This window comes from Tiliqua scincoides, chromosome 12 (genome assembly GCF_035046505.1).
Source record: "Tiliqua scincoides isolate rTilSci1 chromosome 12, rTilSci1.hap2, whole genome shotgun sequence".
NCBI classification, from domain to species: Eukaryota; Metazoa; Chordata; class Lepidosauria; order Squamata; family Scincidae; genus Tiliqua; species Tiliqua scincoides.
Genome location: NC_089832.1, coordinates 10,644,085 through 10,671,650, shown reverse-complemented (window position 1 = coordinate 10,671,650; position 27,566 = coordinate 10,644,085).

Sequence of the window (27,566 nt, the reverse complement as noted above, 5' to 3'; positions counted from 1 at the left end):
TAAAATTGAGTGCTGGGAGAGTTAGAACAGACAAAAGAAAATATTTCTTTACTCAGTGTGTGGTTGTTCTGTGGAACTCCTTGCCACAGGATGTGGTGATGGCATCTGACCTGGATGCCTTTAAAAAGGGATTGGACAAGTTTATGGAGGAAAAATCCATTACTGGTTACAAGCCATGATGTTTATGTGCAACCTCCTGATTTTAGAAATGGGCTATGTCAGAATGCCAGATGCAAGGGAGGGCACCAGGATGAGGTCTCTTGTTATCAGGTGTGCTCCCTGGGGCATTTGGTGGGCTGCTGTGAGATACAGGAAGCTGGACTAGATGGGCCTATGGCCTGATCCAGTGGGGCTGTTCTTATGTTCTTATGTTCTTATGTAACTGCATGAGATTCTGGTCCAGAATGGGACTGCAGTGTGTCGGTGGGGGTGGTGGTTAACTCTTTGTGTCCACTGTAAACCCAATCCTATTCAGTGGTGTCAATGAGAACTTCTCTTCTGGGGCAAATAGCAGTCACAGAAGGTTAGAGCTCCCCCTTCACCTTTTGTGGCACAAACCTGGATCGCAGTAGCACATGTTCCATTTGCTCATGGCTTAAAGAGGGCCGGTCAATCCCCTGCACATAGAGTGGTTCCCAGGAGGAGTGGCTGGCACTGGCCCAGTAGATGACTGATGAAGGTTATCATTTGAATCTGTTGGGCCATTGTGAGATACAGGAAGCTGGACTAGATGGGCCCTTGGTCTGATCCAGTGAGGCTTTTCTTATGTTTTTATCAATTGCTTCATCCAACAACCTTGCCTTGGCTGAATTCCACTAAAAATAGGACACATCTTATTTGTTTGGGTGGTTAAATTTGAAGCTCATGCCCTCTTTTGAAACTTGCTTCTGCTTCAGATGGATGAAGGTGGTGAAGTTGCAGAAGTGAAGGTTGTGTGTAGAAGTATACTAGGATATTTCTTATTTATCTACAAGATTTATACCTGCCTTTCCACCTTGCTTAAGTGCCCTCAGGGCGACTGAGGATATGAGAGCAAAGCTTTTTCTTCATGCAGAATTTGAATTATTCTGGTAGGACAGCCCTTCCTATCTACTTTTGGTGCCTGCTGGGTGGTGGTGAGGTAGAAATGGGCAATCCAGACCTGTCAGGAGTCATAGAGCACTGGTCCCTGATACTGGTTCATCTGGTTCATCTTTGGGAGGGGAATTATTGAAACATATAGCAACAAGTAGGACAGTGTATTGTCAGTGTATGTGTTGCCAGAAAGTATGAGTGGATACAGGTCCCTATCTACAAAGTGAAGTAATTTACTGTGATTTGTATGTAAGCATTGGGTAAGCCAATGATCTTATCCTTGAGGACCAGTAAGAAGAATATCGCCACATACTTAAGGCTTCTTTGTATCAATCCAGAATTGGCACGAAGAACTGAAACTTCAGAGAGCAAGTGGTGGGGTAATGGTTAGTGCATTGGACTTAGGAACCCAGGTAAGAATTCCAGTTAAGGCATAAAAGTTCACTGAGGACCCCATCCTATCTAACTTTTCAGCACCAGTGCAATCACAATGCAGCCCCAAGGTAAGGGAACAAATGTACCCTTCTTGAGCAGGCCTCAGTGACTGCTCCCCCTCTCTGCAGGATGCAGCGCACGCCCCATTGGCACAGCTGCATCAGCACTGGAAATTTAGATGGGACTGGACCCTGTGTTGACCATAAAATAACCATAAAATGGAAGGGGGAGAGCAATTGTTGCTGTCACTCAGGCTGGCAGGAAGGCTTAGCAGGACAGGCAAGTGGCCCCTCCCTTTGGAGCCATTCCCGGTGGGGGGGGAGCAAAACAGAGCTGAATGGTTCTGTTTTGCTCCCCCTGCCAGTAATGTCTCTGAAGGGAGGGGCCGCTTGCCCCCTCCCTGCCAGACTGGGTGCTCCGCCCCCTCCAGCTACGCCACTGGTTCATCCCTCTGTTTTCCTATCCCTATCCTATCACATGTGTGTGCCACTTAACGATGGGGATACCTTCTCCAATCCCCATTGTTATGCGATTATGTCATTAAGAGAACATTCGGTCCAATCTGTTGCCTTTGTTGTGTAAACAGACACTCCCTGCCAGACGCTCCCAGAGATAATACCCTGCCAGAGATAATAGATTATCTCTTCTTTGCATTAAGAGCCTCTTTGTTGTGCAAACAGATTCTCTGCTGCAGGCTATGGGAGACCCGACTGCCTCAATAAGAGCCTCTTTGTTGTGCTTTGACCACCATCATATATGCAGTCCGTCATTAAGTGGAAGATTGGCACACGCCTGTAATCTGTTTAACGTCCCACTCTTCCGATCGGAGCTTCAAGGTGGAGCATGGCTTGCTGGGTGTCTGCTCTAATATGTGTGTTGTTGTATGAAAGTCGTACAAAAATAAAGATTTGCTGTGTGGGGATTTCTTGATTTCTTCAAAATGCCCTGAGGCACTAAGAAGAAAATAGTGCAGAAGAAGATACACTATTTGGGAAGAAAATGGTTCAGAAATGAAATGTGATAAATATAACTGGTGTTCCAGAGTTCTCTTGCCCAGTGGTACTCAAAGTGGTACTCATATAGAGTGCACTTATATGTCATACCCCCCCCCCACTTTGTAAAGGTTAACTGTCATTCCGCTCCTTCTTATAATACTTTTATGTGTAATGAAATTATTGTACAAATAATGTAACACTGTACTAATTAATTAGTTTCCTTATATATTTCTAGTGAGGGCAGAGTGTCACAGACAGTGGCAATTATAATCAAGGTTTAATTTTCGATTACTGCTAATTAATGTTGACTGTTCATGTTTCATTAATAGTGCATCTGCTGACATGGGGATTTTTTTCTTAAAACTCTGGAAAGATAAGATATTAAAAAACTCTACACAGGTACAAAGCCCTATGCAACAATTCTTTTATTCAGGAACTATGTAGTTGAGGTGAGGATCATTTGAATGATTTAAAAAGTGAGAGCTTGGAAGAAATTTGTCACTGTTATTAAGTGGTAGGTATTCTTCAAAGAGAAATAGTTAGGTAAGGATATCATTGAAACATTCCTTTAATGTCGGTTCACATGCAAGGTAAGGATTTGATGCAAGTATCACCATCATCTATATAGCAAAATAGTAACCTCTGTAGTTATTTTTGCATGTAGAAGCTTCCAGTTGTACCCTGGTATCATCACCTGGTAGGTCTAGGAAAGGTCCGTCTGAAACCCTTGAAAGTTAATGTTAGTCAGCGTACATAACATGGCCATATGTATGCATATAAATATTTTTTCTAAGCGTTCAACAGGGATGGGACATGACTCAGATGACTCGAACTCAAGTCGCGAAAACACCTGTTTTTCATGACTCGTATGGACTTGAGTTACATGTGTCTTTTGAACCCAGAACAGACTCATGAATCATGTCTTTTCTTGGAAACAAGTTTTGACTCATAGACTCAAGTTTCTTTATTTCATTATTTGACCCACCAGTCCACTGCGCTTGCTTACTTTTTTTAGCATCTTCCATGGGTGCCAGAAAGACCTTGTGGGTAATCCGGAAGCAGCATGCAAAGAGTCTCAAGCAACAGAGAGGAGGGTGGGTTGGCTTCAGGATGCAGGGACTGGGGGGAGGGGAGGAGGAAGGAAGGCTGCACAAGGTTGGGCAGATGGTATGGGAACATCTGGGCAGTGTTAACCTAAATCTTTTCTGCAGCACTCTAGATGCCTCGTAGTTTGACTTGCTTTTTGAAAAGGACTTGAGTCAGAGTGACTTTAAAACCACCTCTGGATCAGTTGCGACGGCCCTCATGAGTCAGTTATGACTCATTTGCAACTCGAGTCAAGAGGGTGGAGACTCAGGACTCAACTCAAGACTCGAGAAAGTGGCTCTGGCAACATCTCTGGCATTCAAAGTAATATTGTCTACATTATCTCAGTAAGGCCTAAAATCACCTTGTATGGTAGGTCTGTATTATTATCTCCATGTTAGATGGGAGATGTGGAAAACAGAGGCTTATATAAAAACCAGACTAGACATAACTTTAAATATGTCTTTCAAACTATCATGTATGTGCTTTAACGTTAGCTCAGGCAGGGGGCTTTCCCAGCCCTATGTAGGTCAAGGATTGAATCTGTGATTCTCTTTGCAAAGCAGGTGCACTGGTACATGTTCAAATTTTGATCCAAAGCAGCAGTGGAAGTTAGATTTGAACCCATCACTTCTCAGCTGAAAGTTATCTTCGTACCACTGTGCCATAAAAGAGAATGTAGAAATGAGCTATTACAGAAGTTTATAACTAGTCATTAAGCAACTTTCCCACTGATCCATCTCTGCTGCGAAAGGAAGAAAAGATTATTCCGTCATCAGAATGTAATGGGTGTTTCATGATCCTTAATGGAAGCATTATTAAAGTAGCACTCTTTCACTTGATCAGTCCAACTGCTTTTCTGATTGCCATCTTTTTTTGTTGGGCTGATGAGCAAAATTGACACCTTGAGCTGGAGAGATTATTAATGTATCTGCAAGTACTGGAAGTGTCGGCAGGGTCAGTTCATGAGGTCAGAGTTTCAGAAGCCCTTCAAATAATGATCTTTTAATGCGTGTCCAACTTGCCATGCATGAGCTCTGTTGTGTACGATTATGTTCAGGATTCAAGTTGCAATAATCCTAAAAAAAAAGCATGCTTTTCACATAAATATATGTGGCAATCTGATGGCCATGACTAAGGATGATCTTCTTGTTGTGGAAAACGAATGAGCAGGAGCAGGCAAAGAAAAAGCATACTAACAAAGACAAGTTTTGGAACTAATTAAAGTGCATTAACAATGAATAACAAGACCATTTTTCCTTCTTCACAAGACTATTGTTTGTTTGAGGCATTTTTTGGTTTGAGGAATGCAGTCTCTATCACTGGTGTATAGGTGAAAGCTTTTGTTGCCTGGTGTCCCATCCCCCATCCCCCCGCACAAGGCAAGGGGGTGCATGAATTGGCTTGGAGCAGAGCAACATTGATGTTTCAGTGTGCAGAGCCTCTGTCCTCAATATTTCAAGCCTGGGAGGCTTTGTTTCCCCTGTTGGGATAGTCTGAGATTAGCTGGCTGCCCATGAGTTCCATGTAGGAATTTTTTACTTCTCATCTGATTGTCCATGGAGAGGGAATCAGATTAGGGATTTGGTGTGCGACCTGAAAGTTAGAGCCAGAAACACACTCAGGAGGCTGTCATGCTCCAGGATGCAGGCTGATGACCACTTGGGCTTGAAAGTATCTCAAAGGCTATTGGGCTTGGGATAGGTGAAGCAATTTGACTCTTTTCCAAGGACAGGTGTGCAGAAGTTGGGGTCATTGGAAGGCAACCTCAGCTGGGTGATGATGCCCAAGGAAGAAATTACAGTTGTGTCTTTCTCCTCTAGCATAGGTGCCCACATTAAAGGAGGAAGTAATTGTAATTTGGATGCCCTACATTAGGACAGATCTGATTGGTTTTTTGGAGATCTAGCCCATTTTTACGGAAAGCTAAAAATGTCACTTGTGAGGTGTACAAAGGTTTTATGTCACTTGTGAGGTGTACAAAGGCAATGGCCAGATCTATAAGTTTCATTCAAACTTTGACTGATTTCTCTCTATATTAATTCTGCTCTTTTCTGCTTAGAATCCTCGGATTTCTTTTTTTCGTCATTGGGAGAAAATGTTTTTAAACAAGCATTTTGTTTTCAAGCATTTCATCCACTTCTGACCCCAAACAGCTGGTGCAACAATACATTGGGGAATGTGTCTTGAAACATGTATATTTTCACAAATGCACAGGACTTGTGGAATCTGTAGACATGTCTGTACATGTTTCTTTGCAAATTTATTTGCAAATTTGCCTTTCTTTGCCTTTCTTTGCAAATTTCAGCAAGGAAAGAAGGTGGCAGCTTCTCTAGATTAACTAGATAATGAAAATGTCAGTAGAAATCTGAATATATCTGAAATCTGAAGAGAGAGAGAGAGAGAGAGAGAGAGAGAGAGAGAGAGAGAGAGAGAGAGAGAGAGAGAGTGGCCCAAATCCTAACCCACCTTCCAGCACTGGCATAGCGGTTCCAATGGGACGTGTGCTGCATCCTGCAGTTGGGTGGCACTAATGGAGGCCTCCTCAAGGTAAGGGAATGTTTGTTTCCTTACCTAGGAACTACATTGCCCTGATGTTGGTGCTGGAAAATGGGTTAGGATTGTGCCCTGTGTGTGTGAGACATATGTGTGTGAGGCATTTCTTTCTGTCTCAATGTATGCACCATTTTGCCGTGAGGTGTGCATTTACCATCATGCCTGATTACTGTAGCATGATGCAAAGTAATTCAAATTAAGATGACAAAACATGCAGGAAATTAAAAGCAAGTTCGGGTCTCATCTTGTTATATAATGAGTTTCCAATTAAAAATTGAGTAAGCCAAGGCAAATAGAAATGAAAAAGACATAATGTAGTCTGTCCAACCTTTCTTATCAAAGTACAGACGCATCAGAATTTTTTCTTTTCTTTTCCCCCCTAAAAGTATGTAGTCTCCATGGAGATCTTGCATTTCTCTCCAAAAAGTTTGAACTTTTTTGTATATATATAATGGAACTTGGTGGTTAATAAAACAATTCCCATTGCACTAAACTCCTGTTACAATGCGGAATTGCCAAAAGAATAGATTTTAATGGAATACAATAATACTAAAAATTAAGCCTTCGACATCTGTTCTACCCTCATATTCTTGGGGAACATATTTCACAATTATAAACTTAAGATAAAAGTGATTTATATCTATGTATTTATTCTGCATGTGTGTGTTGCAGTGCTGCTGCACAGAGAGTCAATGTTTTCCTAGCCCCAAAGAAGGAAGTTTGTTCTCTCCTAGAAGTTACAGAATTTCAAACATAAAATTTATGACTTTGGTGCTTTCCACAGTGCGTGCAACCTGAAAAATGTTCAGAACGCAGGTTAAATCATTCCCCCTTTCAACATGTGCAGTTTTCATTACAGAGTTTATTAGCTCTATTAAACAAGTAATGACATCCTCCAGATGTGGTTGTATATGTACATACTATGGAGATGGTCTTTAAGGGCCAATCCACAGAATGAGTAGATCATATGGTGAAAACATTGCTGGTCTGTAGCACTTAGGGTGAAGTGATTCAATTCAATTCAGTATGATGCTTGCATGCTAGTCTATGTAAAATATCTGAATTAAGGGCCCAATCCTATCCAATTTTCCAGGGCAATAAAACACCCACTTGCCGCACCCCTTGAATGCAAACACAATCCAGCCCCAAGGTAAGGGAACAAACATTCCCTTACCTGGAGGAGGCCTCCGGTGACTGCCCCCACTACCACAGGATGCAGTGTGTTCCCCATTGCCATGGCTTCATCAGTACTGGAAATTTTGATAGAATTGGGCCCTTCACCGACTAGGTGTGGCTGCTATTGAAGATAATTCTGCCTAGTACATGCACATTTTCTCTCTAGCAATATTAGTACATCTCTGTCCATCATGACATCACTGTGATGTAGAGATAGGTGAACTTTTGTTGTTCACTTCATATTGGAAGCAAAGTGATTTCTTCTGGGGGGGGACACACATGGATAAATGGCAAGTAGGAAAGGCTTGCCAATATAAGACTCAGTCCCTGCCCTTCTCCTCAGTCTTCCTAATGAGCATTGTATTTGCCATTGGTCCCATATCAACTCTAGCTTATGTGTTTTGTACACAGTCAAAATAATGACCTGCTTGGTGTTTCTATCCTTTATTTCTTTGTCTGGTATAAGTGTTGTGAGAGGGCTTTGGAGCCTAGGGGTCTTTGGTCTATCTTTTACTATTTAAGGGAGAGGCTTGGGGTTCCCAAAGTGCATGTCATGAACCCTTAGGGTATCACAACACACTCATGGGATGTTGCAGGATATTCCCCATGGTCCTTCCTACCTCTTCTCCTGAGTGCTGCCATCTAGGATCTCATGAAATCTTGTAAAATTCATAGCTCAACCAGGTGCCACCATCTTGGATCTCACAAAATCTTGTGAGATTTGGGCACCATCTTGAGAGATTTTATGAGATTCAAGATGGCAGCAGGAATGAGGAAGAAGAGGCTGCGGGCATGCCATGACCCAGGTACATTTGGGAATCACTGAGTCACCCAGGCCTCCTTTTAAGGCAGGCTATCCTAACTATCCCAGCAGTTGCCCGAGCAATGGTGTTGCCTCATGGTGTTGTCCGTGAGAACCTTCTGTGCCAGCTGAGTCCAGCTTACCCATCACAGGAGAGTGAACTATTTTATGGCCCACTGAAGGACTCAACTCTTGCATACAGCTTACTTTTATAGAGAATTCAGATTCAGCCGCTTGTGCCACAGTTGCAACTTTGGTTCTTTCCTGATTCTTTTTCTTTTCCCAGGTCTGTTCAAGGGAGTGGCACCAGGATGCAGGTGTCTTGTGTGCTCCCGGAGACACCTGGTGGGCCACTGTAAGATACAGGAGGCTGGACTAGATGGGCCTTTGGCCTGATCCAGTGGGTCTCTTCTTATGTCCAGGTCATCATGTTCTTTCTCTTCTGCTACTACATAACCCCCAGTTCTGCACCACAGATAGAAATCTCCCTGATTTCCATATAGCCTGCTCCCCTTCCTTCCTTCTTTTGTCTTGTGCCATTACATACTTTCCTTGTAAGATTTCCTCTTTAACCCTTCTGTGGTCTAGAAACTGCTGGTGTTTAGGGCCTAATTGTGTGCATGTGTGTCAGCAATGCACTGTTCATTTTTGTATTCCCCTTCTTGGTTATTACTGCCTCCACAATAAATGGTAGACATTGTTACACCTTCCTGCACATTTCATGCCATTCACTGAGTTGTGCCATGAGCTACTGTACTTGGTCCCTGCATGCATAGTAGCTTTTTCTGTGCATGTATGTTGAATGCCTTATACCATGCCCTATCATAATTCAAACCATTTGTGAGAGAAGTGCCTGCATATAGTTCTGTTTTCAGGTATGCTCTGTCCAGCAGTGATCGTAATCACATCAACTCAGTCAGCTGTGGGGATGCCACAAATATCCATGAAGCCTACTTCTTTACCAAACCCCCCCCCCAAAACCCGTATTTTCTACTGTGGCAAAACGTCCAAAATAAAAGAGATAAGCAAATTGTCTTTTTGCAGACCTTATATCAAAGATGATGAATCCATGTGCAAGACACATTTTTTTATTTTTAAAATTACTTATTATATTTAAAATTATTTAAAATTATTATTAATGGTGATAGTCACCATGAAAACATTTTTTTTTTTGTGACTCGCGAGACTGAAACCAGGGTAGGCTCCACGTATACTGAACAGTTCAATTTAAATCCCAGGTCATCTATAGGTGTCAAGGACAGGCTTAGTCGAAGGTTACCAGAAGGCCTCTAATGTCCTATAGCTGCTGTAGGCATAAGAAGTGTTCTTTATTGCAATGACATTTGGCAATTAGTTTGTGTCTCTGTTCATCTTGAAAGTCCTGCAAATGGATTGCATTTTTTCTTGCTCCCCCCCAACTCTACTACCTACCAGGCAAGCCTTGGGGCACAAAGGTCCAGAGTTCACCTCCTGGTTGAATTCGGCTGCCTACCATCAACCCCCATTTTTATTCAATTTACTTCGGTCACTTTATGGAGCAGCTGGAAATGCAATTCCCCCCCCCCCCTTGTATGTGACAGAGCAAATTATGGCTCAGGAGGGGGTTAATGAAACTGTCTGCCAGAGGAGTAAATAATTGAAGGGGCAGAGTTCTGGGGATTAGGTTGAAGACAGGCTTGGTGTCCTAAATTATAGCTTGTTAGAGGTAGGGAAGCTGTGCATTGTCTCTGTGAAAAATGATTACAATGACTGGAGGGGGGACAATACTGCACACCTAATATTTTCGTCCCTGGCAGGTGATTTCAGCCCGGAGAGTCTGACATGCAGAAAGCGATGGGGATTCTTAAGTTCTGCACTTTAGATAATAATAAATGGTTGCTAGTTGTGCTTATGTAGATATATACACAAAATTTTGTCTGCGGTTTGTGTGCAAGCTGTGAGGATCGTTGCCTGAAAATTCTCCTGTAGGAAAAGCTAACGAGGCAAACGAAAGGGAGCCGTTCACACAGGGTGGTGCTGAATGATAGAAGAGTATGTTGGGAGTTGATGCTACAAGCATATGGTTGTCTGCATATGAACATATCTTCAATGGATTAAGACCATTTGTCCATATGATCATATTGTATACACCAGCGGTCTCCAAAGTGGAAACTGCAAAGGCTTCCCCGGCATGGACGGTGCTTACTGTTCTGCCAGGGAGCCACTGCAAAGTGCCTCTGTATGCCCCCATTCCTTTCTGCATCTAGCCACTTCTGCCCAGAAATCTGGGAGCAAATCCTGCTGGGGCGTCAGAAACCAGAAGTGGCTGGAGAATGGGGAGCAGAGAGGTGCTTTGCAGAGGCTCCTCACATAAGGCAGGGCTTTGGAAGGTCACTGAATCTGGCCCACAGGCCAGAAAGCCCTAATCTACAGGCCCACAGAGTCTGGAAAGCCCTAATCTACACAGACTGGCAGCAACTCTCCAGAGTTTCCAGCAGTGATTTTTTTCCCCCCAGCCCTACCTAGAGATGGCAGGCCTAAGATGTTCCAGCAAGGATGAATGGATTGTCCCCATTCCATTCACCAACAGGTATAGACAGTGCTTTTTTTGTAAAAAAAAAAAAAAAAAAAAAAAAAGGTGCAGGAACTCACAACTTGTTAATCTTTTATTTATTATTTTATTTATTTTTATTTCTATTAGAAAAAAAGCCCTGCATATATACATACGTGTACATATATATGTATACACACACACACAAACATATACACACACACATACATGAACATACAAACATACACCTCCAAACACATACAAACAACCCAACCCAGATGTCCACCAGCCCCCCCGAAGGAGATGGCTCACGCCCTGCTCGTCTCCCGAGGTGGCTGGCGCTGAGGGTGGGGCTGCCCCTGCCCCCCACAGGTAGACTGCTGCTGCCCAAGGAGGCTCCATTCTGGCCTCGGCAGCCAGGCGCTTCCCCTCAGCAGGATGCGGTATGCCTGCCCTGGTCTGAGGCAGCCCACGAGCCGCCACCCTTCTCACCGTCCAGCTCCTTCGCGGCCCTGAGGCGAGACCCAGGCCTGGAGCCTGGACCCATGGTCCTCTCCGGAAGCACTTAGCAACTGACGCATGCCGCCGATTGGCTCCCTGGTTGCCATGGGTGGGGCTCCCAGCCTGGTCCCAGCTGCCCGACTGCAGAGGTAGGAAGGTGGCTAAACTCACCCCTCCACTCTCGTCATGGCCTGATCAAGAGCTTTCATGGTGACATTTGGGCTAGGTCGAGACTGGTATCAATAAATAAGCCAGCAGCCACAGGGACGAGCAGGAGCAGTGCCAAGGACAACAAACTTCTCCAGGCTTTTGCCACCTGCCAGCCAGGACCAGTCTGCGAAGGAGCCGCGGCGCAACAGTGAGAAGGGCAGCAGCTCGTGGGCTGCCTCAGACTGGGGCGGGCACACCGCGTCCTGCTGAGGGGAAGCACCTGGCCGCCGAGGCCAGAATGGAGCCTCCTTGGGCAGCAGCAGTCTATCTGTGGGGGACTGCATAAAAAAGGTGCCGGAACGCCATTCCGGTGCGTTCCATTAGAAAAAAAAGCCCTGGGTGTAGATGATGATTCACAATCAGTTGCTGGGCGAGAGAGGGATTTGCCTGCATGTCATAGTCACAGGGGTCTCCCTGTGGCATCTGGTGGCCACTGTGAGAAGCAAGTGCTGGAATAGATGGCCCTTCAGTCTTGTTCAGCAGGGTCTTTGTGTTCATTGCCCTCCTCTGTGCCTTCTGGGCCTTGCATTCTAATCCTGCATTCATGTTTAACAAGGTTATTTCCCCTCGCATTTCTTGCTCCATTTCAGGCAGCCAATTGGGTAGTGGATGGCATTTCATCCATTTTGAAGGTAGGACTACAAAGGGAGGCAGCCCCATCCTGCAGCTGAGTGGTGGAATTGGACACTCCATCCCAAAAGACATCTCCTTCTCTTGAGATAATTCAGCTCAGGATGTTCTTGGCCTGGCCCTGCCATTTTCATGCTGGTTTCATCTGGAAGTGTTACACACTCTAAGCACTTTCTTGGGTACTTCCTTTGTGATTGTGTCAGCTTCTTTGTTGGAGAGGAAGCAAGGACTTAGACACAATGGCCTTTTGCTTCCTCATAGCTGAATTAATCTGATTTAAAAGTTACCTGAAGGATGACTGAAAAGTTTAGAGTCAGAACTGGCAGAGATAATCCAAAAAATATTTTAAAACAAAACTCAAACAAGGAAAACCAAGCCACAGTATCTCAGATTTCATAGCACATAATGACATAGTTCAGTTCTTGACCTTTACTTTTTCATTCTTTTTTTTTTCTATGTCTTTTTAAAATCCAAGTTCACCATCCCACTTCCCCAGAGCTCCAGCCCTGCAGTTAACCCTGAGTTTCATGAAACCGGTCCTTCCTACAATGAAATTACCTATAATTGCTTTAGTTCCTGCTGACTGGTTATCTGTGGTTCGCATAAGCACTGTTGGGGGTACTTGGGGGCTTAGGTTTAATAACAGCCAATTGTCTGAATGTTGGCTAATGGTCAGTCTCTTTGGATCAAGCTGGGGAGACACTAAAGTTTTACTGTTTGCTGCACTCCCCTAGCAGGTAGGAGCCTCAGCTGTTCAAAGCAGAAGAAAAGGGCTGCTGTGCTTGTTGCAATTTTTCCTGTCTATTTCAGAGTTTGATTGTAAAAAAAAGGAGATCCCGCAGCAGTTAGAGACGTCAGCCAAGTAGCCATCACTTAGCATGGCTTATACTAATGAACCAGCAAAATATATCCCACCACCATTAAGGTTCCCACCAACTAGGCTGAGAATCAGATACAGCTCAGGGTAACTAGTTCACATGCAGGGTTCACAGCAGCATTTTGGACAAATGAAGTTCAAGGCAAACTTTCAGGGTTCCCCATAGTAAAACGTGTTTACTGTGGATGACCATAGTTCGGAAACCCTGAACTAAAAATCATATGGGAGCCATTTAGTTATTTGATTTTTCTCTGTAAACCACTTTGTGTACTTTTAGTTGAAAAGCGGTATATAATAATAATAATAATAATAATAATAATAATAATAATAATAATAATAATAATAATAATAATAATAATAATAATAATAATAATAATAATATGGCTTCTCTTCCAAATTTAGCAACTGAACAATGTCCTATCATTTCTGTGCTTTCTGGTGTTTGTTTATGATGTGTTGAACCTACAGGATAAGGACCAAAACACTCTAATTGACCAGGATGAAGAATAAAGCATTGGTTTTACAGCCCCCCCCCCCAACATGCGAGAGAGGTGTTTTGGAGTAATATTGGGTCACATTTATTGATAATCCAATAATGTGTCTTAACAAATCAGCAGTGGGTCCTTCCTCAAACTCACCCCCCCCTTAGTGCAAGCTTCTACATAAGAACATAAGAACAGCCCCACTGGCTCAGGCCATAGGCCCATCTAGTCCAGCTTCCTGTATCTCACGGTGGCCCACCAAATGCCCCAGGGAGCACACCAGATAACAAGAGACCTCATCCTGGTGCCCTCCCCTGCATCTGGCATTCTGACATAACCCATTTCTAAAATCAGGAGGTTGCGCATACACATCATGGCTTGTACCCCATAATGGATTTTTCCTCCAGAAACTTGTCCAATCCCCTTTTAAAGGCGTCTAGGGTAGACGCCAGCACCACATCCTGTGGCAAGGAGTTCCACAGACCGACCACACGCTGAGTAAAGAAATATTTTCTTTTGTCTGTCCTAACCCGCCCAACACTCAATTTTAGTGGATGTCCCCTGGTTCTGGTATTATGTGAGAGTGTAAAGAGCATCTCCCTATCCACTCTGTCCATTCCCTGCATAATTTTGTATGTCTCAATCATGTCCTCCCTCAAGCGTCTCTTTTCTAGGCTGAAGAGGCCCAAAAGCCATAGCCTTTCCTCATAAGGAAGGTGCCCCAGCCCCGTAATCATCTTAGTCGCTCTCTTTTGCACCTTTTCCATTTCCACTATGTCTTTTTTGAGATGCGGCGACCAGAACTGAACACAATACTCCAGGTGTGGCCTTACCATCGATTTGTACAACGGCATTATAATACTAGCCGTTTTGTTCTCAATACCCTTCCTAATGATCCCAAGCATAGAATTGGCCTTCTTCACTGCCGCCGCACATTGGGTCGACACTTTCATCGACCTGTCCACCACCACCCCAAGATCTCTCTCCTGATCTGTCACAGACAGCTCAGAACCCATCAGCCTATATCTAAAGTTTTGATTTAACTTAAATGAGTTAAACTTTGATTAACTTAAATAACTTTGATTTAACTTATCTAACTTAAATGAGACCAAAAAATTGTCTTTTCCCTTATCAAGCATTCCTACCCTGACTCCAAACTGCAGACCATCAACTGACAGCTCAAGCTTATCAGCGTCAAACCTGAGTGGTTGGGGAAGCTGAACCTCACTGCCTCCATCAGGCCGGAAAGCATTTGAAATTCACTTTGCAATCCAAATTTGAGGGATTACCAGCCAGCTTCTCTGAGTTGTGTTCCTTCCTCTGACCTTGCTTACTTCAGGTCAAGTGCACACTGGAATTCCTGCCTTGCCTTCAATATACCTGCCAAATGTTGAGTGTGCTGCTGATCCAAATGGGGGGAGGACTTTTGACCAAGGCCAATCAGGTGGGCAGACAAAAAATTTCTACCTGGCTCCAACAGGCAACCCATGGAAAGTGAGTTGGGGCAAAGACACAAGACACACTGAAGAGGATGAAGATAGCCCACAATAAGGCCTGCTAAGCTCTGCCAACTCCTTCTAAGCACCCAACTGGGTGGAGGGAACATTATCCCTGCCTTTTGCAGCATTTGTAGTAATAGTGCTTAGCCTATGGAACTCCCTGCTCCATGCAGCCCAGTTGACTCCTTCACTGCTGACTTTTATGTAGGTGATTAAGAGTGGCTGTACCGGCTTTACCAGTTGCTTATCCATTTCTGCGTGAAATTCAAGTTACATTTGAATTCAAGTTGTTACATTTCAAGACTTAAATATTTTCAGACCAAGATACCCAAAGAACCATCTTCCCCCATATTGAAATAACTCTCTCCTTGATAGCTGGGGGGACTCCAGTAGTTTTTGCTGCCAATGGACACTGACCCAGAAGATGGCCTGATCTGTTGAGTATGTCAAATACCCAAACCATAGATAATCAAGTTGGCTCCATCTCTGCCCACTTTCCAATGGCAACTGAAAACATGTTTATTTTCCATAGCTTTGCCAAATTAGGGTTCCCCCCCCCCGCTCCTGTTTGTTTTATTGTGCTTAACACTGCTGAGTGGTTTGTGTTTTTTAACTTTTTTCTATAGTGGTTGCTGCTATTCTGTCTGGCTCTTTTAATCTGGGGTTGTATTACTGTTTTAAAGTTCTGTTGTAAACCTCCTTGGGCACCCCCCCCCCCCCATGGAAGGCGGAAGGCAGGATAGATATATTTAAAATACCATTTCCCAAATAGTACATAAAATAATGCATCTTCTGGTGGCCTCTCCATGCTAAACTAGTTTGTCCTTGTATAGACGTCTGATAAATGTGTACGATGCAGGGGGGAGTAAAGAGGGTATGAGTAGATGAGATGTTGAATGAAGGGTTGCACTTGGCTTTTGAGATTCAGAGGGTCAGAGTGTAATGGGTCTTGCATTCAGATGCATCCCCTGCTGTAAACATTTGCTGCTGACACCCTGGATGTATCCAAATGCCTTTGACACCTCTCTCTGCTTCTCATTATTCCCGGAGACCTTTAAAAAATCACTGCTGCCAGCAATAAAGATGTTATGCTTACACTTCGCCCCAAGGGTAAGTTGAATAAAAATTCTCTGGAGCCTGTGAAATCTATTTGAAGGAGTTAACCTAATCACTTGGATGCCTGTCAACCCAAAAGGAAAAAGTGATAAGTAAATCAGTAATTCCATGAAATATGGACTTTTACTTATCTCACTTGACCTTTCTTCTTGCTCTTTGACCTTTCTGTCCTTCAAGTTTCTCTACAGCTATGTACAAAGGCCTAATGTGTGGCAAACAGCTACTTGATAAACCAGTGGCATTTGTAACACTCGACCGTTGATGTGTTTCACCTGCTGATTACCTCCTTATGAGAGGGATACAAATACATGTGTGTGACTGCAGTTTTGTTAGATTCTGAGCATCCTGTCCCTTGCTAAGTGTTTTTAATTGCTTCCCAGTAGAGGTTCCCAAACTGGGTTGTCGTGATGCCCCAGCCAGGAGAGCCCTGTCTCTGCCCCTTAAGGGGCAGGGCGATGGCAAAGGAAGTGATGTGATCGCCACAACTGCATTGCTGCCAAGGTTGAAAGGGCGGCTTTGAGACTTCGCTAAGCAATGGCCTACAAGGGGTCAAAAAGCATCCAAAAAGCATCCAAAAAGCATCCAAAAAACTTCTTTTTTCCAATTGTGAAACCGGAAGTGGGTGACAATCCCTTTTTTAGCTTTTTGGAGGCTTGGGGAGCCCAGCAGTGGCATCTGCAGGACTATCCACACCCATGAAGGCCAGCACTGCCTTAGGCAAGTCTCTAAACCTCTGTTTTGGCCCCGGCAGTGACACAATCATAGCAATCACGTTGCTGCCTTTGCCAGCACACTGTTCCCTGGTCTCCAAACTCCTGGAGAGTTTGGGAACCACTGGCTTCAGAGCATCCACGTAAGGAATCTGTTGTCATAGTGGGGTTGGAGAATGCTCCAACTCTCACCCATAGATGGTGAACTAAAAGAGCCACAGAGGAGAGACAGGTATGGTTCCCTCCTTGTTATTTACAGGTGAACAGCCAGAGTGGACTGTGAAAGATTTCTAGGGTTGTCGCTACTGACACTGGAGCAAAAAATAATTAAAGTGAATATCAGGATTTCCAAGGTGAAACATCTGAGAACATCCATGAGAATCTAAATGAGTTCTTATAAGATTTTTTTGGTATGTGTTTGTGAGTTGGGGAGGGATTCTGCCTATTTATCATTGATGTAATTTATTATTGCTACTTATTTTCTTTGGTATCAAGGGATACTTAACATCCCTTTATGCTAAATGTTTTTGAAAGTTGATCACATAAGCAGATCCACCTTGCATCTCTACAGGTACTTTATCTGGGTTTTGTTTCATCCGTGGAACTAACAACAGCTGGGAGGGGTGATTTCATAGACTCATATAATGCTCACATTGGTTGGAATCTTGGAGGTCATCTAGCCCAAACACCTTCTCAGTGCAGTCAACTACTACAGCAGCCCTGATTACAAAGCCAGCACACATTTTGCTTCCTTAAACGTTACGCCAATTCCTGGTTATATTTGGGGTGCCGATTCCAAAAATGGCATCCATTTTGCCCTATGCCATGAGGAAGCTGCTTGAACCATTCACTAATGAGGCTATACTATAGCCTCCAAAACTAGACATGATAGGGCAAAACGGATGTCATTTTTGGAATTGGCACCCCAAATTCATATCAAACCACCATAAAGTTTGGGAAACACTTTTCTGACCCTCAATTTTGTAGGCCTGTGTTATTTAGATTTTATTCAGGGAATAGAAAAAGAAAAGGATAAAAATAAGAGAGAAAGAGTTAAATGCACATCTTTACTAGATACCAAAGAAGAATGGGGAGTCTCAATGACAGACTTTCCATGTCATGTCTAATTTGTCCCTAAGGCTCAAGTCCTGCTTTCAGTTTGCAAACTGATGCATAAGCGAAGGCAGAACTGGAGGGAAAATTGAAGAGGAAGATCACTGTGACAAGGGCAGAACCAAGAAATTAGTTAAGAGACATTCAGTGTCAGGCTGATTGTTGGTATTCTGGAATGGAAGTCGTCTTTCCATGCAGTGAAGAGTTCTGTGCAGATCAAAAACTTGTGGATTGAGATGTTGTGAACATTTGCTTGAAATGCAAACTACCAGTTCCAGAGTCCCCAACAGGATGCTGTTAGTATTTCCACCTGGGAGAGGACCCTCAGATCTTCCACTAGACATCAATGATGAGAAATAATATTCATTTTCCCTCAGGGATTCTTTAGACTGGGACTATTGGTCCTCTGGAAGTGTCTGCTACCGCTGTCTTCCCAAGTAAACACTGCTTTGGAGGAGGGGAATTAAAAGTTGGTACCTGGGTAATTTCCATTTGAGCCTTGAACAAATTGGTTTCTTAATGCATACATCTCTACCTTCAGATCCATTCACCAACAGAATGAGTTCCAACAAGCCTTGTGTGTTTCCCCTTCTTCCTACTGACTATACCTACGGTGCTTTCAAACTGCTAGTCAGCACCTGCGATACTACAAATTGCTAGCGATAAATGGATGAGCAAATTTAGGTTACCATAAATTTCACCATCCAAATGGCCTGCAAACCAGTTGGTCTCCAAATTCATCAGGCATTTTTAATCTTGCTTCCCATTAAAGGCAACCTCTTTCTAAATGTATATTGAAATGATTTAGCTCAATAAACCTATTTTCTAAGGTGGCTCTCATCGAATTAGAAAGCGAGCAGTTGTTCCATGGTCAATCTGCTGTTGGAATTGATGGTGATGGAGGGCATTTATCAACATTTTAAGGCGATCTGAGCCACCCACCCAGATGGGTGCTAATTTCTGCTGCCAAAAGCATTCACTAGGAATAGATCTCTTGTTGAGCGAGCCTTGATATAGAAGCAGAATTGTAATTATGATTCTGATGTTTGAGTTGTTGGGAAACTTAGTTCATCTAGGTTTCTTCATGAGTAGCAACTTAATTTAAATCCACATAGCTGGACTCATATATAAATAAGGAAGATGTGAGAATCAGGGTGCAAGTTCCATTTTTTGCCATAGAGTGATTATGGGTGCAGTCCAAACCTATAGAGACCCAAGTCCCTTGGGCCGGCCTGGGAGGGTCACAAATGCGCCTCCTTGAGGGGAAGCCAGGCTGGTGCTCCAAGAAGCTCCGGCCTGTGGAGGCTGACAGACTCCTCTGCGCCGGCTTCCCCTCAGCTGCTTGTGTTGGCCCGCCTGCGCCAACACAACCAGAAAAGTTAGGTGTGGGGGGGCAAGGAGGAGGAGGGAGGAAGACATTCCTGGGTGCAAGGAGGAAGGGCAGTGGGTGGCCCCGAGGTGGGCGGGTGGGTGAGGAGAGGGAGGCAGGGCTGGGATCTTGCAGTTATGCCGGATCCCAACCCCTGTCCCTGTGGAGAACGGGGAGGAGTTCAAGTTCTCCCCGTTCAAGTTCAAGGAGACCCATTTTGGCCAGCAGCCCTTACCCAGGGGTAAGGGGTAACGTTTCCCCTTGCCTCTGACTAAGCCGCTGCTGGCCACAATCCTGTGCTGGATACAGCGCAAGCCTCCTGGCTTGCCTGTTCCAGCGCAAGTTAGGATTGTACTCTGTGTAACAAATCCATTTCCCTGGATTCTGGAGTTCCAGACACCCTGGTCTGATACAGCAAGAATCATCAATTAAAAGAACTAAACTAAATTAAATTATTAGGGAACCGATCAGGGGTGTCAAACTCGTTTCATACAGCAGGCCAGATAATGTTCATGGTGTCTGCTCAGGGCCAGAAGTGATGTAATTAAGCAGGAAGTGATGACATTAAGCAGGTCATGACCAGAACTAAGCACTTTTTTCTCACTTAGGAACTCATCAGTTGCAAATGGCAAATAGAAAATATGCAAATCTTGATCATACAGTTATTTTCAAGAACTGGGAGAGCCCAGTTATCATCCAGGCTGCCCTTTCAGCAGATACCTCCAAACAGCCCAGCAGCTGATAGCAGCAGCTCTCTCAGCTGGGAGAGTCTGAGAGCCAGATAAAGAGCTTCTAGGGGTCGCATTTGGCCCACAGACCTTATGATTGACACCCCAGAACTAATGGTCTCTGGGTCCCTTCCAGCTATTTAATTTCTCTTAACTAAAGTAAATACAGTTTTCCCCCCCTTAGGCATAAACGTCCCCCACATACACGTGCCTTGAAGTCTGAATAAATGCAGATGGAAGTAAATGTTTTAATAAGCCACTAAATCAAGAACTTTCAAGCTGCTGCACAACTTTCTCAGTACAGATCATCTTTTACTCTTGGTTGCTGCAAGAAGTTCCACAGCAGCTTCTTTTAACGAAACCATTCTGATATCTAAAAAAATGTCTAAATGAATTCCATTCCCTGTTGAACTTTTTTAATCCCCAGTCTTGCCCTTCTTCTTCTTCATTTGGAAATTTAAAATTCAGGTGGGCAAAAATCTGCTAAAGCAAAATGTTTTCAGAAATCCAATCCACAACTTCCTCTGAGAACTTGTTCGCATCCTGGGACTGTTGTACTTTTTCATCTAATTTTGTTTGCCTTAAGCCATGACTCTTCTCTCAAGAATGGCAAGTTAGCACCAGTGGGGCAGACCTATTTGACCTGCCCAAGGACTCTGTGATGTAGCTTCAGTTGAGAGAACATCACTCTATTCCAGGGGTGTCCAAACTTTTTGGCAGGAGGGCCACATAATCTCTCTGACACTGTGTCAGAAAAAAAAGAATTAATTTACATTTCAAATTTGAATAAATTTACATAAATGAATATGTTAGAGATGGAACTTATTTGAATGAATGAAGGTCTTGCAATAGCTCAAGACCTACAAAGCAAGGCCAGCCTTTCTTTCGCTGCCATTGCTGCATTGCAGACGTGAAACAGCAAGTAATGGAGGGAGCCCTCATCCCACAGCTCAGGTGAGAGGTCGAACAGTCATCCTCACACTGAAAGCAGTTGTGTTGGGCCAGCATGGGCTCCAGCAAGTCTCTGGCGGGCCAGATTGGGGGTCCCTGAGGGCACCCCTGGGCACCCCTGCTCTATTCCTACAGTGTGCAAGATACCTGCAATTTGCCCTGCAAAGAACTCTGCTCCTACAGTTTGCAAGATAGCTGCTAACTGCAAATTCATCCCTTTAGCTGCTGTACCACATAGACTTTCTCAACTCAAACACATTTTATTTTGCTTTTTGATTTTTAGCAATTTACTGTACAATCACTCTGTCCCTATTTTGTCAAGAAGAACCTCACTCTGTCTCTGATGTTAAATCTACAGATCACTTTGAACTAGTTTTGTAATGAAGTTTTTTTTTCGACATTTGAAACATGATTGGTTTTTCAGACAAAGCTAAAATGCCCCCTCCCCTATTATCAGCACCAAGTTTGCAGGCTCTGAAAAAACACTCTCTTTAGTGATTGGTAGAGTGGTGGTTCAGGCCAAAGGCCCATTTAGTCCAGCTTCCTGTATCGCCCAGTGGCCCACCAAATGCTTCAGGGAGCACACAAGACTATAAGACACAATCTGTGTCCTGGGGCCCTCCCCTGCATCTGGTAATCTGAGGGAACCTACTTCTAAAACTATGAGATTTACCTACCATGACTTGTAACCTGTGATGAACTTTTCCTCCAGAAATTTGTCCATTCCCCTCTTAAAGGCATCTAGGCAAGATGCCATCACTACTAACTGTAGCAAGGAGTTCCACAGACACAAGTTCCACAAGGAGTTCCACAGAACTACTGGAAAACTTTTGGTGGAGCTCTGTTGGTTTTATGGATCTGGTTAAATTCAAGTTTCTGTGGAAATCAGGATGCTGAGCTTTTGATATGCAGGATTCAGAAAACCAATACCAACTTTCTAAATGAAAGATACTAGGTAAACCCTGAAAGCCTTTGTTTCTAATCCCTGATGATTAAGCTGGCTGTGATTACTCAGGGATGAAAGGAAAACAAACAAACAAAAACACTTCTCATATTGAGAGCTTTGTTTATTATTTATTTCAACCTTTGGAAAACTGAGCCACAGCAATGAATGCAGGATGCAGAATTAATTTGGCCATGATGGAATTTAAATCTAAAACAGGCTCAAAGCTAACATTCCATCTTTTTTTCTTTTGAAAAAGGAACTTTCAGTTTTTGCAACAACAAAATGCACTGTGTCATTTTCATTCCCAATGCCATTTTTTCCCCATTGCACTAGATTTCATTCTGCCTTTTCTCCTCTCATCACTGAAAATGATGGTGGTTCGTTTCTGGAATGTATAGCTCTTTTCATGAACATAGTACATGCTGGATTGAACTGCCTATTCACTTCCAACTTACTGTTTATATGTTTCTTAACTACATTATCTAAGGAGTGTGTCCAACATAATTTTGTGACGTAAGAGTGGGATGATGCAAAAACGTTCTGGCGTAAATATCTGCATAAAACAGGCAGGCAATGTGCATTTCTTTATTAATATAGGAAATCATTGACTGAAATCATCGACTGCAGCAGAGGCCTCGTTAGAGGGCCTGCACTAAGTTTTGCAGAGAGCCTCCCTGTAGCATGCAAGCAGCTCCTCCCCACCCCTTTGGAGCCATGTGGGCGTGGGTGGGGGAAATGGAGGCAAATGCCTCCTGAGGGAAGGGGGAGGAGACGCTTGCACATTGCAGGGAGGCTCTCTGCAAAACTTAGTGCACCGCCCCCCCCTAGCACACCTCTGGACTGCAGTCCAAAGAAATATTGCCTTAAGATCCATGTGGACTGCTTTGGGTCCCTTTGAGAAGAAAAGGGACGTAAGTAAATTAATTTAGTAAGTAAGGGGCAGCCCAATCCTAACCCGCACTGGAACAAGCAGGCCAGCTGGCCTGATTTGTATCCAGTGCAGGATTGGGGCTGACCAAGACAAGGTGAATAGATTCCCCTCACCCCGGGTAATGCAGCAGCAGCCCCAGTAAAAAGGTGCCACGTAAAAAGGTGCCACAGATCTAAGCAGCCTGGCACTGTGTCAGGTTTTCCAGGATTGGGGTCAGGATCTGGTCTCAGTGCCAGATTCTGGCTCCATGTCCCTCCTGGGCCTGGCCCACCCACCAGACCACCATTTCAACGCCACTGTATTGGGCGTAGGGGCAGCAGGGGACGCTCAGGATTGGGCTGTTAGATGTCTTTCAAAGGGGATTAGACAAATTCATGAAAGGCAGGTCTATCAATGGTTTCTAGCGTGATGACATTATGCTGCCTACAGGTTCAGAGGCAGGAAGTCTCTGAGTAGCAGTTGCTGGAAAGCACCTGCATCATTCCTTCATCTTCTGCATGCATGCTTGCTAGAGTTGACTTGTTGGTCACTGCGGGGAAACAGGACACTGGATTGGATGGACTGTTGACTTCATTCAGCAGGTCTCTTCTTATGAGCTGAAAGAGATGACTTTTCAGCTTTTTCTTATTAATGGCCTCTATTTGTTAGGGCTATTCATTTTTGAGCCCAAAGGTGGTAACCCTGCATCTGTGAGTCATATTAATTGAAACATCCTCAGATTGTAAAACTGTAGTTTGTTGTCTTTTTTTTTTAATTTTAAAGACCATCTGTATTGAATCTGAACTCTAACCTTGTCAACCTTTGGTTTGCTTTTCTTTATTATTTTGATCCTCTCTTGCTGGTGTTTCCTTCCAAAGCTAATGAAGGTGATATAATCAGCCTATCCAAGCAAACACCCAAGACTACTTCTCCTTTTATTAAAAATCAAGATTGCATTACATGGCACAACTGAGGAGATAGGCTAAAAGTAATGTACCTATGAAAAAGAAACTCAGAAAAACAGGTACTCTAATTCATGTATAATTAAGAGGTGAAGCAAATCTGTTTTGTTTTTTAAAAATATACATACAAATGTTCATATGTAACTGCAGTTTCAAATTTCAACTTTGCAAAAATCACACTTAATGTGAACATTTTGCCAATTGAAACTTGAATTATCAAGGCAACACACTGGACTCCTCCCATTGCCTAGGAACACACTCACAACACACAGACACACACTCCCAGTAGATGATATGAAACAAAGTCAAGTTTGGTATGAATTGGGCCACTTCATTAATTACAACTAATTACAACTAATAATATAACACATCCAACAGCAGATCTGACTCAAACAGCTCCCCGCCCCCATTAGTGCAGGCACCTACCCTGGAGGAGAAGACACCACTGTTGCTTCCCCTCAGGTGTAACTAGAATGACTGTAAACTGGGGTCAGCTGTTGACAACCCCAGTTTTTCACCAACCCACGAAAAAGATATCAAGGTGAATGAATTGTTCCACTGATCCCAAGCCTGACTGTTCTTTGAAAACAGACTTTGCAATTCAAGCCCAAGCAGTTACCAGTCTGCACATGATTAAAGATTCAGAAATTATCATTTAAGGTATGCAGTCCATTTCTTTTAAATTAAAAGAATGACTCATGGAATAACTTGTGCTAGGTGGTTTCCAGAACCTATAGAAAGCTTAGGGGTTTGGTTAATTTGAAACAAGAAAAATATGGGAATAGGATGCCCAGAAAATAGGATGGTGCCTGGGCAATGGTGTCCCGGTCTGGGCAATGGTGTCCCGGTCAAATGCGTCCCAGGATTGGACATTTGCGTCTGTTCTTTTTTGCATCCTGGATATTTGTATCTCAATATATGTAAATTTATATTAGATGTACTTTTTTATTTTTAAAACACAATGGTTGGGCTTGGGTTAGGGCTGGTATAAGAGGCTTAGGATATATTATATGGGGTTTGTTGTCCAGTTATAGTGGGATGCAAATGACTGGGATTTAAAAAAAAAAGTGAATATCCAGGGATGCCAATGATCAGGATGCATTTGACAACACAGTCATTCAGGGTGCAAATTCCCTACTGCCTATGCAGGCATGCCCCAGTATTCATTCCGGAACCCCCCCCCCCCCAGGGATCCAGGAATTATAGGATACTCTTTTAAAAGGGAGGGAACATGAAGAGGAATGTAAAAAAATTGTTTACCTGTTTGCAGCACTTTGTTTACCTGTTTGCAGCTAAACCTCCCAAACTACCTGCAGCCTCTTCCTGGTCCTGCTGCAATAAGGTAAACAAAGCAATTTTTAACATTCCTCTTCATGTACCCTTAAAAATCCTCCCCAGTACCCACAAATAACTGAAACAGTGGATACCGAATCCATGGATATTGAGGTACGCCAGTATTCAATATCTTGGAAATGGCTTTTAGAACACCATCCATTTAGGAAGTACTTCCTTTCCTTCACTACATGGGAAGGTTTGATAAAGGACACCTTAATTCACAATTTACCTGAGGCCTTGTCATTCAAGGCTTCACCATCTCTGCCCCACCCTGCTTGGGTTATAGATGGTGGGGCAACCTGGGAGTGTCATGATATCATTAGATGTTACGTTCTACTGTTTGAACCCACCCTCCTCATACTTCATTTCTCAATTGGCATTGAAGCTTACATTTTGTGCCTGGAGGAAAAAAAATCTACATGTATATTAACATTACAGTTTGTACCCACTGGCTCTACTTCTGCTTTCAGAGACAGCTGAGAATAAATTATTCCCTTCTTCCATATGACAGCCCTTTAAGTATTTGAAGAGCTCTATCATATTCCCTCTCAGCCTTCACTTCTCCAGGCTGAACATGCCAAGTTCCCTCAACCTTTTCTTGTAGAGCAGGGGTGCCCAAACCCTGGCCCTGGGGCCACTTGTGGCCCTTGAGGCCTCTCAATGTGGCCCTCAGGGAGCCCCCAGTCTCCAATGAGCCTCTGGCACTCTGGAGATTTGTTGGAGCCCACACTGGCCCGACGCAACTGGTCTCAGCATGAGGGCGACTGTTGGACCTCTCACGTGAGCTGGGGGATGAGGGCTCCCTCCATTGCTTGCTGTTTCACGTCTGTGATGCAGTAGTAGCAGCAAAGGAAAGGCCAGCCTCGCTTTGTGCAAGGCCTTTTATAGGCCTTGAGCTATTGCAAGACCTTCATTCCTTCATATAAGTTCATCGTTAATATATTCATTTATGTAAACTTATGTAAATTTATTCAAATTTTAAATGTAAATTAATTCCCCCCCTGGCTCCCTACACAGTGTCAGAGAGATGATGTGGCCCTCCTGCCAAAAACTTTGGACACCCCTGTTGTAGAGCTTGTCCTCCAGCCCCCTGATCATCCTCATCGCTCTCCTCTGTACCTGCTCCAGTTTGGCTGCATCTTTCTTAAAGTGGGGTGCCCAGAATTGGACCCCAGGTGAGGTCTAACCAGTGCAGAGTAATGCGGAACCACAACTTCTCGTGACTTGGAAGCTGGATTAGGACTGTGGCCTTAATCAACCATCGTCATTGAAAGAAGCGCCACATTCCATTCCACTTTTGCTTATGACACCATAGAATCATTGTAAAGATCTGAATTTATTCTTATTCATTTCAGTTTCCAAAGGTTCCTGAAGTACAGCTGGATATCTTCTCTTCTTCCGCTTGTCCAATACATATTTAAATGGTAATGTTGAACAGAGGCCATAAAACTGACAATGCGGAAAGCACAAGTGGTTGAAGTGCTTCTCGGCTGCATACAAAAAGTCAAGACAGTGAAAACATTGCATTTACTAAGTTGGAAACTTATGCAAAATATGTACTTATGATGCCTGAGAGCTTTTGTTGAACATCATTCTATGAAGTGCTATCAAAAGCTTACCAAAAGCATGCTGTGCCCTGGATTTTGCTGTTGAAGGCAAGTCCTATAAGGCAGGCAGGGATGGGAATTTGAGTCAAGTGACTTGGGTCCGAGTCGCAAAAGCATGTGGTTTTTTGCTGACGCACGCACACCTGAGTCACGTGTGTCAAACACTTGGGCAAATACTAGAGTCTGGGTCTGCTGACTCAGGAGTCACCATGGATTTGAAGTCGCCCAGAAACAGCTTGGGGGTGCTGCTCATGTACTCTGATGTTGCATTGCTTCTGTGTCTCCTGAATGACCCCGTGCAATGATCTGGAAGCCAGGCATGGCAGAAGCTGCAGCAACCAGCAGTGGGGTAAGTTATGTTCAGATACAGGGGCAGCTGGGGGGGGGGAAGGGGTGGAGGGAAACATTTTGATGGGGGAAGAGGCTTAAAACTTTAAGGATATTGGGTTGCAGAAATAACAACTTGCAAAAGTAGATCTAGCTGGGTGCGAACATGGGAGAAGGAGGTACTTTTCCTTATCCCCCAGACCATCCATTGGAGGATATGTCCTGATTCTGTGTCTCTGGGAGAGAGAAGGGGAGAGGAGGAGTCTCACAGACATGAGGTGAAGCGCATGGGTGGCTGGGGATCCCACGGAAGGAACCGTTCTGCGTGTTCTACACTACTGCCTTCCCAGCATGGCTTTTGTTTACTGATGGGATGTGCCGGGACAGCAGGGGAGTGCTTAAAGAGAACTCTGAAATGCACACACAGTTTGGCAGCAGCTCTGTTACCCCCCCCCCCCATGGGGCTGTGGCTGACTTTTCAAAGGACCAAAGAACTTTTCAAAGGGAAAGACTCATGGCTCTAGTTTTTTCGAGTTGCCAAAACACTCTGGGCAACTAGAAAAGTTCACCCATTAAGAGCAGAGACTTCTGTCCAGCTGTGCTGGACTCACCCATCCCTGAAGGCAGATGTATGTTGAT